The sequence below is a fragment of the Nicotiana tomentosiformis genome, chromosome 3 (assembly GCF_000390325.3).
Source record: "Nicotiana tomentosiformis chromosome 3, ASM39032v3, whole genome shotgun sequence".
In the NCBI taxonomy this organism is placed as follows: Eukaryota; Viridiplantae; Streptophyta; class Magnoliopsida; order Solanales; family Solanaceae; genus Nicotiana; species Nicotiana tomentosiformis.
The window spans coordinates 11,941,479-11,956,465 of NC_090814.1; positions in this window are offsets into that span (position 1 = coordinate 11,941,479).

A 14,987-nucleotide genomic window follows, 5' to 3' on the forward strand; every position below is an offset into this window, starting at 1 on the left:
ATTGCTACAAAATGTTGTAAACTAAACAAAAATATTTTTTACCTGCTACCGACTTAAAAGAAAAAATTCTTTCCTCAACCTCTTGAAGGTCACCTTCATCTTTACAGTCTAGTTTAGTATGCGTGGCACAAGATCTCCAATCCATTAAGCGAGGGTTTTGCGAGTATATGGGCATCATTCATATAACACTGGAATGCCAAAGGCAAACCACCATATCGGTACATCTCTCTCCTACTACGAACCTTATCTTTCATTGACTCCAACATAGCATTGAAAACCACTTTTCCCCAAGGGAAAGTCTCTAAATCACCAGATTCAACCAACAGAAAATCATTCTTTGTTATGAAATCATCATTCGTAATAAAAAATAGGAAACTGTGACTGAAATATAATATTGCAATCTTTAATGCGTCCTCATCAGATTTCCACATCTTTTTCAAGAAATAGTCAGTTAACAATTTCTTAGACACTTTCGACATGCTTGGAAAGTACAATTCCATCAACCGACTCGACTGGACAGATTCACAATCCTTATTGGTATCACCATTACACTTTAAACCTGTGATAATACAAAACTCTACAAGTCCAAAGCGCAACTTGGTGCTATTTACTTTAATCCATAACTCATAATCTTTAGGTGACACCAGCTCCCTAAGCAATAGTGATCGGATAAGTTGGTTCTGTATAAAAAATTCAGGCAAGTCCACAAAATGACCAAAACATGTTCTTCTAAACATCTCAATCTGCTGATCATCCAAAGTATCTTTCAAATGTTTCACTATACTGCAGTTTGTATGCACATTGATACGAGTACTATAATGATCACCCAAAGGAACATAGTAATCCCAAAGCTGCAGACAATACAAAAATATAAATATATATAAGCTTCATAACAACCATAAATATGCACTTTAAACATTACGTATACACCATGTGGATAGATGATACACTTTATATACAAATTGCACATTACTTATTGACTTGATATAAATTATATACAATATAAAAAAAGAATGATACATTTTATATACAAATCTGGAACATAATTTCTATATTGGATAAATTTTCTACATACTAAAATAAACTAAGCGCACACAAGTCAGAGTCATATCGTTAGAAAATACCTTCAAATCAGATGAGCTAGAACATTTTTGATCTACGTGAACTTTTCTCTTTTTTGATGGAACATCATCCCCATCCCTTTTAGCCTTCCTTTTAGAACCTTTACTCTTATCCTTCACAACATCCTTTCCCACCATTTTAATCTTTCTTTTTGAACTTGTGCCCTTTTCAACAACTAGATGCTGAGCAGTTTGTGACCTTGTTACTCTATCGCTAGGAGTCCCACTATGTGAACGAGTCCTTCTATCAACAAGGGTACTTTGCATTCCTTAAATAGGGGTATTTTTAGTTGCTTCAACAGATTTAGGGGTTGCATGCCCCAAATCACACCCAAATTCTGGTAAATCTTCAAAATCGTCACCATCATTCCTGCTGAAACTAGGGTTTTATTTCACTAATTTACCAGCTAATTTCATAGAATTTGGAGATGCCCTCAACTTTATATTTTTCTTCAAAGACTTCTTTTCCTCCATTATAGACTCGACTATGAACAAAAATCTGAAAACCTACTAAAAGTTTGACTTACATTGAGAGCAAGAGTAAAAATGGAGAAGTTGTGTTTGAGAAAAATGGAGAAGCTCTGTTTCGAGAGAACTGAGTGCAACAGGAAAAAAGTTAAAAGGCGTGGGTGGGTCAGTGTATTATGGATTATTTATGGGCTATTAGATGTAATATGTTTGGGCCGGAGGGACATTTTGGGTCCATAGAGGAAATCATGGGATATTAAAATTTTGAGGGGCTATAGAGGGTAGTTTTCTAAATTAAATTAGTTTATTTTATTTTTCAAGCCCAAGGTCCATTTCATCTTAAGGCCCAGACTAGCATATCCAGTCAAACTTAAAGCCAACAAGATGATGTCACATGTTAAATGAGGTGGCAATCCAAGTCTAAAACAGTGACAATCAAGAGTTGCCAAGTGTCTAAAATGACATGTCTTGGCCAATCACAATCAAGCTTATCACATAGCTTATGTGATAAGTTTGATGACCTGCACGAGCCAATCAAAATCAAGCAAGAGAGTTCATATGTAGCTGGACTGTCCATCTTTTCCACTATGAATAGAGGTGTTACATAACTCTCTGAGGACATTCAGAGTTGGAGAAGAGCATTTCGCAATTGGTGAAGGCATTCGCAAACAGAAGATCAATCATCAAGTGCATAGTTCTTTAACAAATGAGTGGTCAACAGAGTTCTTTCCGACGATCAACTTAAAACAACAAAGTGCTGCTCGACGTTCTTCACGATTAAATACATCACAAGGAGGTCTGCATCGTCCTACATTCTAGAAAGACACTTCTCAAGCCCTCGAATCACAGAGAATCTCATAGATGAGAATCAAGGGATACATAGAATTGTACTCACAAATATTCATCAATAAAATCTCTTTTTTTCTTCATATTATTTTTGTTGCAGTTTATTTTTCGTACTATGAACATTTGTTGCGAACACAATTGTCATACTTAAATAATGAGTAAGTATTATTTCAAATAAAAACAACAACAATTCAGTGAAATCTCACAAGTGGTGTCACGACCAAAAATGCACTATTGGTCATGATGGCACCCAACGTCGCCGTTAGGCAAACCAACGGTGAACTATTTGCTTAGTTGTTCATTTTATTATTCTTAAAATAATATGTCTTATTAAGTAAAGGATTAAATGCATTTAAAAGTCATGAATACTTAAAATATTAGTAAGATATAAAACAAAAGATGACAATATTAAGCCAAACCATAACAATCACTAGAGTATCCTCAAAATTTAGTGTCACAAGTGCATGTGCATTAACTAAGGAGTATAATAATAATACAACTTCTGTCCGATAAGTAAATAAGACAGGATAGAGTAAATAGTACGATGGAGACTCTGTGAGCTGCGATACGTAGTCTGGAATGCAGCTCACCAAAAGTTTTCCTCAGCAACTACGCCTACGGGCCAAGATGACCACCAAATGAACCTGTCAGATCCTGCACATTTAGTGCAGAAGTGCAGCATAAGTACGTAAATCAACGCGTACCCAGTAAGTATCTAGCCTAACCCCGGAGAAGTAGTGACGAGGAGTCGACATCGACACTTACTAGAGGTCCAATAAAGCAATATGATAAATTATAAACAAATATGAAGCACAACAATAATGATGGGGTAAAACTATAATTTACATAATCTTCCAAAATTTCTTTTAAAGATATGAATTTCTCAATCTCGTATTCTATCTCAACAGCTCAGATATATTAAATGCCAGTAACAAATGGATAAGGAATACCGTAATAAATGCTAGGCATCAGTGGAAAAAATATCTCGTGAATATTCGGACTGCTAGCGATATAATGTACGATTATGCCGAGGTCGTACGGTCCGATCCAGAGTGGTGTGTACATTGCCGAGGATCGACTGACATGAACCAGAGATGCATCTCAATATACTGCTGAGGCGTCCTGCTCCACAAAAAAGGAAGGAACTTATCAAATTACGAGTCACATGCTTACAATACAAATACATGAGCATAAAGTGAATATAACCTTTACCGTTTCTCAAATAATTGGACAACAACTCAAAGTGATAAAGCTCGACCTAATATATATGTATTTTAAAATCAATTTCCATTATAAATGCAATTATTTAAGCTAGCAAATGGAGTTCAAATAATTCAAATATTACATGATAGAATCCTAAGTCTACCCGGATATAAACACGCTTTAGCTACGTATGGACTCTCGTCACCTCGTGCGTACGTAGTACCCACAACCAGTAGCACATAACCATTACATCACCTAGGGGGTAGTTTCCCCCTCACAAAGTTAGACATGAGACTTACCTCGCTCCGAAGTTCCAATAACCGGCCCCAAAGCTCTCTAACTCTTCAGTTCAAAGCCAAATGATCCGAAACTAGTAAAACAATTTGCAAATCAATCAAAATATACTCCAATGCGTATAATTTAACAATTTATAATAATTCCCAACTCCGCTTGAAAAGTCAACAAAGTCAACCCTCAGGCTCGCGTGCCGGGATTCCGAAAGTTTTCGAAGATGAACATTACCCATGACACCACGAACTCAAATATGTAGTTTATTCCTAATTCCATTTCCAAAATCGTGGTCAAAATACAAAATTACCAATTCCTAGGTTTTCTTCCAAATCCCACAATTTCATGAATTTACAAGCCTAAATTCGTATATTTAACTCACAACTTGTAGAAATTACTTACCTCATGGTTAACGATGTAAATGACGCTCCAAAATCGCTCCAAGGTCGACTCCCATGGAAGAAATAAAATGAAAATGAGCTAAACCCCCGTACTTAACAAAGCATTCTGCCCATCGATTTTCTGCACCCGCGGCATCGCTTTTGCGACCAAAACTTCGCTTCTGCGGAGAAGCACTGGAGGCCAGCCTTTGCACCTGCGGAAAAAGTTCCTCTTCTACGCAAACGCAGGTGCGATTCAAGATTCTGCGTCTGCGCTTCCTTTCGCTGCTGCAAACGCGCAGATGTGCCTAGCATTCCGCTTCTGCGGCCCCCCATTCCAGTCCAAATTTCACTTCTGCGACCAAAGTGCCGCGTCTGCAGGATCGCATCTGCGATCAGCCCTCCGTAGATGCGGACATACCAGAACCTCTGCCATCAACCTTAACCAAAAATGATCCGAAACGATCCGAACCTCATTCGAAACTCATCCGAGTCACTCGGGACCCCGTCCAAATATACCAACAAGTACTATAACATAACACAGACCTACTCGAGGCCCCAAATCACATCAGGCAACGTTAAAATTGTGAATCGCACCTCGAATCAAACTTATAAATTTTCAAGTCTTCCAATTTCCAAAACTCATGCCGAAACATATCAAATCAACCCAGAATGAACCCTAATTTTGCACACAAGTCCCAACTGACATAACGAAGCTATTCCAAGGCTCGGAATCCCAAACGGACATCGATAACACCAAATTCCACTTCAAGACAAGCTTAGAAATTTCTAAAACTTTTAAAATGCCAACTTTGCACAATAAGCGATGAAATGCTCCCGGATGACCGATACTCCACCCGAACATATGCCCAAGTCCGAAATCATCATACAAACCTATTGGAATCTTCAAATATTGATTCGGAGATCATTTACTCAAAAGTCAAACCTTAGTCAACTCTTCCAACTTTAAGCTTCTGAATTGAGAATTTCCCATCCGAATCAACGTCGAACTTCTCACAATTCAATTTCGACCACACATACAAGTCATGATACATGAAGTGAAGCTACTCAAGGCCTCAAACCGCCGAATGACGTGCTAGATATCAAAATGGCTGGTCGGGTCGTTACATTCTCCCCCAATTAAATATACGTTCGTCCTCAAATGTGCCAAGAACACTTCCGGAGTTGTCCAAAATTGCTGTTTAACACCTCGTGCACCTACCCGTGCCACCACAACCCATGTGAGAAAATTAGATCTAGCCAGACTAAAGATCCTCCCTATAACCTTAACTAACAAGCCTTAGAAAAAAATTCCAACATCCAGAATTTTCAACGAGACCCGATTCTAACATACGAACACCATATCAATCTCCACATGCTGAACCAACACAAGATCAATCACCCATGGTGATACCACATAATGCACCGCATAACTCATTTACCCATGGTAACCTCCTCCAAGCACAACAACTGCAAATTCACTAACCCAATGTCCGTCCGTATTATACCTTATAATGCGTATAAGCCTTTATCCAACCTTAGCGGTACTACAACGATGAAAACGACCCGTAGAAGCTTATAACCACCTGCCAAATCAAAATTTTGTGGAGTTCCTTCGTTGACCAGAACCGTTACCTCATTCTGAATCGAATAATGACATTTTCTCTTTAATATCCCTCACATAAATCCGATGCACTGATTCCAGGTCCAATAACCTCGTCTCACCCAGTACAAGCTGCTCATGCAATAATCTACCTCAAACACTAACTAAAATCTCGCATGATGCCATCATCGCGCTAACAAGCTATAACTTGAATATGACACATAAGGAAGAACGAACTCTAGAAAAGAACTACCCAGCCCACGAAACGAATAAAATGACCAACAGATGCTATAAACCTTTCTCGGAGACGAGAAACAAGACACACAAAAATAAGTATAGGGAACCGTACTCAATATCTCACTGTTGTGGCGTGCAACCCGATCCAAATATGACACTATTGCGGCGTGCAACCTGATCCAACCATGACATCATTGTGGCGTGCAACCCGATCCACACAACATACCCGTGGCGGCGTACCACCCAATCTAAATAATATACCCGTGGTGGTGTGCCACCTGATCCAAACAACAATCAACAAGGAAACACCTAGCAAGCCGTAATGCTTATACTTACTAAATGCCCGAATATCGAACACAAGCGCGCCAAGTGCATAATACAACCTTGGGGATACGGATAGCACCATACGCTATAAAAACCCAAGCACGACTAAGGTGCAGTAAATGACCTGCATCTCGAGAGCCATCCTACTCATATAACACCACAAGCTACACGGGATCACAACACAAGTGCGAATAATCAAGCCATCTCATAACCCATATGGCACAATAGAGTATTACATGGAATAGCTGACGACGGGAATAACATCCAATGGCCAAAGACTCTGTCGTAAGCAATGCTATGCCTAATGAACACATCCGACTTGGCGTAGAGCACACATTCACATTAGACCCACCAACAGACCTCAAGTCGATTCTGATCATACCATACTGGGCCAACAACCTTTAAGGATCCACAATGGCCCTATTCATGATACACACGAGCATCCGTCTATTTTGGAACAAACTCCCACAGTCCGCAACCAAATGAATAGAGCGCCATTAAGGCATAAACTCTCACATTAGCGATAGTACCATAATCTCCATACTCGGTTTCAATCCTTAATAATCAAGTGACTATCATGTCACACTTGTACAATTTTCCCATGGGATACGCTCCCATGACCTTCCGCATCAGGTAGCAAAGTCTGCACCTTCATACCACCAACCGTACTAACTATGTAAAGCAAATCAAGAATCCACAAATCAATACACAATGCCTCTTCCACAAAACACCATTATCAGGTGATCCTAAGATAATGCCAGCTTACTCTGAACATATGAATTCTCCCTTTCTCATCCGAGTTCGTGATATTCTTATCAACTCCGAGCCGCAACCTTAATCCTCAACTTCCAATTCCCATGCTGCTCACTACACATATCATGCCGCTATGTTAGAGTACAAGAATTCATCATAACCCCAGAACTACTAGTAGAATGAAGAATTTATTAGCTAGAAACCTTTCACTTAACTCATTTCAGAAGAACCATTGCAACACGTAACTGAATTCCCATAACCGCAGAAAATACAAACCTCAAGTCGTGGTCTAAATCGCCATAGCTCTTCCGGGATCCATTTACACATAACAAATCCATTTAAATCCAATACCTCCCAAATCAATCAAATTATGGTGGATGTCCGTCCGCACGTACAACCACAAACCACCTGTATAACTTAACACGCCGAGGGAACTGAGCATTTTCACAGTCATTCTGATTAAAACCATTACTAACTGACCCAACTTCTTTCAATTTACTCTTGACTTGCCTTATAAATAATAATAACTCCATCCAAAAACCTAACGAAACTCAACAACACTCATTCTGAGTGACTCAATTCACGAGACCACATCGCCTCAATACCCATGGACCATCTCATACCCTCCTCATGCGTCCAATAGCATCTCCAACTGGTACACCTATTCTGAAAGATCCTCTACGAATACGAAGTTGTTTCCTCCCATCTCTCTAACATCTCTCAATCTTTAACCACACAACGGACCTAAAATCCTTAGATGCTGCATTTACGTTTTTAAACCCATTAGAATCACTGTTGAGAGTCACCCACTCTAACTTAGTTCCGAATATATAACCTAACTCTAGTGCACTGATAGAACATGAACACTCCCAAAGAAGCAACTGGATGAATTCTTTTCGTCATACATCACATCCACAATAAGCACAAACTCTGAGTCTTCCCAAAACCTGCACAAGCGGACAACCACACGGCCCAATCGTAGATGGTAGGCTCCCCCACTTAGCTTTAAGCTACAATCACATAAATGTAAAACCCACAAAGATTCCTCATTCTTAATTACCATGATATCGCACTGTTAACTCTTCACATTTCTTGTAATCTCTTGTTAAACTTTTCATGAACATTCCGAATTATCAGCCAAAATCGCATATTCGACCTTCTGCCGGGTAGTAAGTAGAACTATTCGTAGAAATATCATAAAAATCACACAACCGCTAACCGGCTCACAGGAGATAGCCCGCCTGTGGAATTCCATTTCGACATCTTCCAATGACATTGCCTTGGTTACAACTACCATGAAATCAGCAAACCCTCCTGAGCCCATGCTCGTCCACTAGCTGTAAAAGTCTGTTCATTTCCCATTGACATCAACTGAAAGCCCGACAATACATTCCAAACTCGAAGTCACGTCGCATCCCATAACGATAATCAAGCTTTTACACCCCTCTTCATCCAAGCAAACTCCTTTCTGTCATATTAAACCTTCCTCAGTACAATAGCCTCCGTCCCAAATGAAATTTATAGACTTAGCCATTGTCCACCATGATCCCAAAATCTCTCTAAACTTTCTCAAAGTATGTGGCTATCCTACCACGAAATCCATATGCTACTCTGCCACTCCCACTTCGATAAACCCATCTCCTCAAGCAACTTCTCGACCTATGTAGTTCATAGTTGGCCCACTAGCAATTTAACCACCACGAGACACTTCCCACCATGTCTTTCCTTATCCTTCGCTGTCCAAATAGTGCCTCAAATCAAAATCCATCTCTCTAGCACCTGAACTAATAAATGCTACCAACTCTAAGCCTCCTCGAAGATCATATTTCTCGAGTCATCAACATTAGAAACACTGATTAGACTCTGAAGCCAACATACATCGCCATCTCTGATAACCCCTTCTCAGACACCATTTCCCAACACCCTGCCCCAGAGACAAATCAAAGAAGACCATAAAACCGACGAGCCTTAGTGCATTCAAACAAAGACGATACACCACATCATAAATGAGAATTTCCACCAAGTTAAAAAATATCCAACCCTGCTACTCCGTCAACCGAGGCCTGAACCATCCATAGTCCAATTTCTTTTTCTCCTCTAGCTCTAAATGCCAAACCCCTAAACCATGCACTGAGAAGTCCTTTTTTTGATTTACACTCTACCATTCATTGTCGTGACATATCCACAAGCACTCTACGATTTACACCAATTTTACGCGATAACAACGTACGAACATCATAACACACTATGAATAGTCGCGAAATTGTAGGCAACACTAACACTGGGCTACAATAACTGAACACCCTTCCACAAGACGACGATAATAGCTCGCTCAAATACGCAGGAAGAAACATCCTGCACCACGTATGAAGTACCACTACAACTCCTCGATGCCAATTGATAACAAGCACTACACGTTGCATAAGATTGAGTAGGAAAGAAATGAAGGCACAAGCTTCAATGGAATCAAATCGCATGATGAGAAATCAAGAAGGGAAGTGCTCCTAACAACCCTGTAGTCTCTCGAAGATAAGTACAGACGTCTCTGTACCGATCCGCTAGACTCTACTAGACTCGCACATGACTCGTGAGACCTAAGTGAACCTAGAGCTCTGATACCAAGCTGTCATGACCCAAAATTCACTATAGGTCGTGATGGCGTCCAACGTCGCCGTTAGGCAAGCCAATGGTGAACTATTTGCTTAATTGTTCATTTTATTATTCTTAAAATCATAAGTCTTATTCAGTAAAGTATTCAATGCATTTAAAAATCATAAATACTTAAAATATTAGTACGATATAAAATAAAAGATGACAATATTAAGCCGAATCATAACAACCACTAGCGTATCCCCAAAATACAGCGTCACAAGTGCATGGGCATTTACTAAGGGGTACAATAATAATACAACATCTGTCCGAAAAGTAAATAAGACATAATAGAGTAAATAGTACGATGAAGACTCTGTGGGCTGCGATACGTAGCCTGGAATGCAGCTCACCAAAAGTCTCCTCAGCAACTGCCTACGCGCCAAGAAGACCACCAAATGAACCTATCAGATCCTGCATATTTAGTGCAGAAGTGCAGCATAAGTACGTAAATCAATGCGTATCCAGTAAGTATCTAGCCTAACCCCGGAGAAGTAGTGAAGAGGAGTCAACATCGACACTTACTAGAGGTCTAATAAAGCAGTATGATAAATCATAAACAGATATGAAGCACACCAATAATAATGGGGTAAAACTATAATTTAAATAGTCTTCCAAAATTTCTTTTAAAGATATGAATTTCTTAATCTCGTATTCTATCTCAACAACTAAGATATATTAAGTGCCAGTAAAAAATGGATAAGGAATACCATAATAAATGCCAGGCATCGGTGGAAGGAAAATCTCGTGAATATTCAGAATGCTAGTGATATAATGCACGATTATGCCGAGGTCGTACGACCCAATCCAGAGTGGTGTGTACACTACCGAGGGTCGACCGGCACAAACCAGAGATGCATCTCAATATACTGCCGGGGTGTTAGACTCATTCCACAAGAAAAGAAGGAACTTATCGAATTATGAGTCACATGCTTACAATACACCATGATCCCAAAATCTCAAAGTGATAAAGCTCGGCCTAATATATATATATATATATATATATATATATATATATATATATATATATATATATCAATTTTCATTATAAATTCAATTATTTAAGCTAGCAAATGGAGTTCAAATAATTCAAATATTACATGATAAAGTCCTAAGTCTACCCGGACATAAACATGCTTTAGCTACATACGGACTTTCGTCACCTCGTGTGTACGTAGCACCCACAACAAGTTGCACATAACCATTACATCACCTAGGCGGTAGTTTCCCCCTCACAAGGTTAGACAGGAGACTTACCTCGCTTCGAAGTTCCAATAACCGGCCCCAAAGCCTCTCTAACTCTTCAGTTCAAAGCCAAACTATCTGAAACTAGTCAAACAATGTGTAAATCAATTAAAATATACTCCAATGCGTATAATTAAACAATTTATAATAATTTCCAAATCCGCTCGAAAAGTCAACAAAGTCAACCCTCGGTCCCACATGCCCGGATTCCGAAAAGTTTTGAAGATGAATATTACCCATGATATCACGAACTCAAATAAATAATTTATTCCTAATTCCATTTCCAAAATCATGGTTAGAATCCAAAATTACCAATTCCTAGGTTTTCTTCAAAATCCCACAATTTCTACAACATTTCATGTATTTAAAAGCCTAAATTCGTATATTTAACTCACAACTTGTAGAAATCACTTACCTCATGATTGACGATGAAAACGACGCTCCAAAATCGCTCCAAGGTTGGCTCCCATGGAAGAAATGAAATAAAAAAGAGCCAAACCTCCGTACTTATCATAGCATTCTGCCCAATGATTTTCCGCACCTGCGGCGTCGCTTTTGAGACTAAAACTTCACTTCTACGGAGAAGCATTGGAGGCCAGCCTTCGCACCTGCCAAAAAGGTTCCGCTTCTATGCAAACACATGTGCGATTCAAGCTTCCGCGTCTGCGCTGCCTTCTGCTTATGCGAACGCGCAGATGCGCCCAGCATTCCGCTTCTGCAGCCCCCCCTTCCAGTCCAAATTTCGCTTCTGCGACCAAAGTTCCGCGTATGCGGGCTCACATCTGCGACCAGCCCTCCGCAGATGCGGACACACCAGAACCCGTGCCATCAGCCTTAACCAAAAATGATCCGAAACGATCCGAACCTCATCCGAAACTCATCCGAGCCACTCGGGACGCTGTACGAATATACCAACAAGTCCTATAACATAACACGGACCTACTCGAGGCTCAAATCACATCAAACAATGTAAAAATTGCGAATCACACTTCGAATCAAACTTGTGGATTTTCAAGTCTTCCAATTTTCAAAACTCGTGCCGAAACATATTAAATCAACCCGGAATGAACCCAAATTTTGCACACAAGTCCCAAATGACATAACTAAGCTATTCCAAGGCTTGAAATCCCAAATGGACATCGATAACACCAAATTCCACATCAAGTCAAGCTTAGGAATTTCTAAAATTTTTAAAATGCCAACCTTCCACAATAAGCGCCGAAATGCTCCCCGGTGACCCGATACTCCACACGAACATACCCCCAAGTCCGAAATAATCATACGAACCTATTGGAACCTTCAAATCCCAATTCCGTGATCATTTACTTAAAAGTAAGACCTTAGTCAACACTTCCAACTTTAAGCTTCCGAATTGAGTATTTCTTATCCGAATCAACTCCGAACTTCCCACAATTCAATTCCGACCACACGTACAAGTCATGATACATGAAGTGAAACTACTCAAGGCCTCAAACTGCTGAAACATATGCCAGATCTCAAAATGATCGATTGGGTCATTACAAGTGGGGTCTGGGGTGAATAACGTGTACACAAACCTTACCCATACCCCAGAGGAGTAGACAAGTTGTTTTCGATAAACCTTTAACGAAAAGGGACTTATTAAGTATTGCGAACAACTAATTCTTGACCACACCCAAATTCTATACTATTTTAGTGTAAATATTTCTTTTAGGTCTAATATTGATATTTTAAACTTTTATCTTACTCTTAGTAGGTTTTGTTTTTAAAAAGAAACTTCAAAATACTCACATTCTTAGAGTATAAATTTTATTTCTAAAAAAAAAATTCAACAATACATATGGTTTCTTTTAATTAGAATTATAATAAGTAAGCTATAGAATCTTTCTTATTATAATTTAAAGTACATATCTTTTAGTATTATACGCCTTAGTAATGGTAATTGTTCCAGTAGTTTCTTGTTGAGATATCCGATGCTAGTATAACTAGTTCTTTCATTTCTGATTAACTAGTCTTGTTAATTGACTTTTTCTTTCAAAAAGAATAAGAACAGAAAATCTGAAAAAGATACATTTCTATCCACAACTAACTCTCTAATTGTTTGCCCTAAAAAACGGATAACAATTAAATTTGTAAGTCGTTTTAAGGATACATGGGTTAATTCAGTACAAATGGTTAATTGCGTTAGATTTAACAGATAAAGGACGTAAACAATTATCAAACCAATCAAGATGAGTGATCCTGGACTTAGTAACAGCTTAATGAAATGCCTGCCTTCGATCCCGGGCTCAAGTTACTGATGAATTGATGAACAAAAGTAAGAACTTTAAATAACAAAGAAAATAAGAATATATTGCCTTGATATGCGTGTTATAGTATGCCTAATGAATAATCAGACCCCGTTTATATAGTAGGGGAGTTTTACCCTAAGTGCAATTCCACAAAAGGTAAAAATCATCTATTTAACTAATCACTGATTTTCTGCCGATATGTGCCGAGATTCACACCATGATATCCGGCTGGTCACGGATATCCCAGCCTTTTGTTGGTCATGCATGATTATCCAATAATATTTTCCGAGATTTTTTGGATTTGAATCGATCCTGGTGATCGTGGCCCCGATACTCCTGGGCTAGCAAAGCCACATTCTCAAGCATCGATGAGGATCGGGATCGGGGATGGTAGGGTGATGGTAGGCTATAATCTCATGTTTTAGTTGCTTATTACACTCCAGTTTACTGCCATTTAATTGAGTTTGAGCTTTAATCGCTAGTATTTTTCACTAAATGTGTGTTTTATGCCGTGTAGGAGTGATTCCGAACTATGTAGATGTTATAGAATGAATTTGAGTGATTTGGAGCTTTGAAGTCTGAGTAAAATCCCAAGGGAATAAGTCGGGATCGCGTTCAGGGGTTGAGAACTACGTTGGGATAGCTAAAGAGCAAGAAAAATCCATACTCAGAGAAAGTCACACAGCCGCGGCGCGTGGCGCGCTGCGTCTGCCCAATTTTCTTGAAGCCTATCAGAACAAGCTCTCTAAAGTTTCCTATAACTTCCCCGCGTGGTGCGTCGCCCCATGCGGCGCGCCCGTGCAATTTTTACAGAGTTATTATCCCAGTTCGTGCAGGAAAAGTTATTTTCATTTAGGCCCGACCCTACTTAGTATAAATACATGTAAAAACGTTATTTTGTGGACTTTTGTCACATCTAAGACTTAAGGAGGCTAGAGAGAAGGTGGAGAAGCGAAAGCACAAGGGATTAATCATTCAATTCCCACTCAAGACAAGAGTTTGGATCGTTTTATATTTTTCTTTATGTTTGTGATGAATTACTCCATATCTATGGAGTAGTTTTCTTTTAGAGATTGATGTATTTGGTATTTTGATATTTTTTTGTGGATTATAACTCTAGTTTTTATGTATTGAATCATTTTGGATGTTTTATATAGTTGCATCTACATTCACAAGTTCATGTAATCTAGAGAGGCATAACTTGTGATATCTTTGCATTTTCTTGTTGGTTGAATTCATTAATTCTGCTTAGTAATCAAAAGAGGCTAGTTGAATTGTTGATTAAACCTAGTTAGGAGGATAATCGGAAGAGGATCTCCTAAAGACCAATCTACTACGAATCTTGCATATCTTCATCGAGCTTAAATTGGTTCATATTTTGAGGTTGAAACTTAATCGAGAGAGGAGTTTTTACTAAACGTTTGAACTAATAATTGAGTGAATTTGAGAGACTCACTTGAACATTAGAAGTGAATTAACTAGAGTTAAATCCCAGATATTTATCTTGCACTTATCCAATCAATCCCTATTTTCTCCCATTGATAATATCTTTGCTTACTTTAGTTTTGATTGTCATTCGTCAATTAGCTCTAGATTCTTA